Below are 1,930 nucleotides of genomic sequence, written 5' to 3'. Positions count from 1 at the left end.
AAAAAAAAAAAAAAAAAGAAAAAGACACCGGCCCTTTTTACCAAGGGTGGCTTTGGAGTGGTGTTTCTTTTTTTTTTTTTCTTTTTCTTCATTAGTATTATCATTGTTAATTTTCAACAGAAAGAGGTGTTACAAGCCCAAAAATGAGCAAAGCAGGTACCTACCTCGCCCAGGCGTTGTACCAGGAGTGAAGCCCTTCCCCGCAGGGTGTTGTGTTTCCTCACAAACACCCCAAAAACATGGCTCTGCAGGAACCAGCCCCATAAATTCATCTTCGCTTGTGTGCAATTCTCTTGCTCTTCTTTCCTTTCCCACCTCCTGGTCTTTCCTGGTCCATCAGCTGTCTCTGATGGAAGCATGGGGCATCTTTCAAACTTGAAAACATCCACTGCTTGTCTCCTGCCGAATTTTTACCAGCATGTGGAAAAAGAGGTGTTACAAGCCCAAAAATGAGCAAAGCAGGTACCTACCTCGCCCAGGCGTTGTACCAGGAGTGAAGCCCTTCCCCGCAGGGCTCTGTGTTTCCTTAGAAATGCACCAAAAACGCGGCTCTGCAGGAACCAGCCCCATAAATTCATCTTCGCTTGTGTGCAATTCTCTTGCTCTTCTTTCCTTTCCCACCTCCTGGTCTTTCCTGGTCCATCAGCTGTCTCTGATGGAAGCGTGGGGCATCTTTCAAACTTGAAAACATCCTGCTGAATTTTTACCAGCACGTGGAAAGCGAGGCTCTGAGCCAGCTGCGAGGGGAGGGAAAAAGGAGTGGGGGGGAAGAGGATGCAGACAGAGAAAGGAAAAATTTTGCTCATAAAAATGGTGATGACGCTGGTTTACAATCCCCGATTTCAATTTGTCATACGTTCTTTTTCTTCCTCTCCCACCTCCTGGTCTTTCCTGGTCCATCAGCTGTCTCTGATGGAAGCGTGGGGCATCTTTCAAACTTGAAAACATCCTGCTGAATTTTTACCAGCACGTGGAAAGCGAGGCTCTGAGCCAGCTGCGAGGGGAGGGAAAAAGGAGTGGGGGGGAAGAGGATGCAGACAGAGAAAGGAAAAATTTTGCTCATAAAAATGGTGATGACGCTGGTTTACAATCCCCGATTTCAATTTGTCATACGTTCTTTTTCTTCCTCTCTAAAAAAAAAAAAAAAAAAGAAAGAAAAAGGGATACTGGTCTGGGTACATTAAGTGAGGTATCAAGTAAAATACATATAAAAGGAACAGAAAATGATCATGAGAGGCTGGATCATGAGAGGCTGGGAGCGGGGGAGGCGAGAAGAGAAGGAAAAGCAAACGTGTGTAAGTAAAAATGTCTACTGCGGAATTTTTCAGGTGTAAAATTTCCTGGTACTATTTATTTATACATGGGAGCTCAAATAACTCACGGGATGTCACAAAGCCAGCCAAGCAGCTGATTCAAAGGGGTTACAATTTTGATTGAAATGGAAGTTTGCTTTCTTTTCGTCTTTTTTTTTTTTTTCTTTTCCCCTCTCTCTCCAAGCTGTGCACACTCTATATAATTTACATATATTTTTAATTAAAAGTAAATTCTAATTAACAAAAGAGGTATACCTGTGTGTCAGCAACTGAGAATGCGGGTGTGCATGCGTGGGAGGGGTTATGGACAGGTATCCAAAGCCTCGTAGCTAAGAAGAAGAAGAAGAAAGAAATCCCTCCCAGGCTACTCCTTCCTATTCTTGTGTGCCAATTTATGTCTAAATAAATACCACATGCTCTCAACGGCAAGGGACCTGCCCACCTATTTTTAATTTTTTAAAATGATTTCGGGGTGGATTGTTTTGGTCCTTTCTGCTGGGTAGCCCGTAAGTTTGATTTGTGTTTATTTCTGGTCCCAGCTGAGAAGGTTGTTGGGCAGCGATGGGTTGAGGCTGACACTGCTGTGTGTTTCTCCACTACAAAACTGCGTCCCCCAG

At 43.9% G+C, this 1,930-nt stretch overlaps 1 long non-coding RNA gene across 1 annotated transcript; it reads left to right on the top strand.

The window, feature by feature from the left end:
• Window positions 1-27: 27 nt before the first annotated feature.
• LOC106899714 lies at window positions 28-874 on the top strand. Its single transcript, XR_001414072.1, has 2 exons — window positions 28-432; window positions 726-874. It is a non-coding gene; the product is annotated as an uncharacterized LOC106899714 (long non-coding RNA).
• The last annotated feature ends 1,056 nt before the right edge of the window (window positions 875-1,930 follow it).

This window comes from Calidris pugnax, unplaced genomic scaffold (genome assembly GCF_001431845.1).
Source record: "Calidris pugnax isolate Ruff unplaced genomic scaffold, ASM143184v1 scaffold32, whole genome shotgun sequence".
Lineage (NCBI taxonomy): Eukaryota > Metazoa > Chordata > Aves > Charadriiformes > Scolopacidae > Calidris > Calidris pugnax.
The sequence above is the reverse complement of the archived record's forward strand: the minus strand, read 5'-3'. Positions and strand labels throughout refer to the sequence as shown.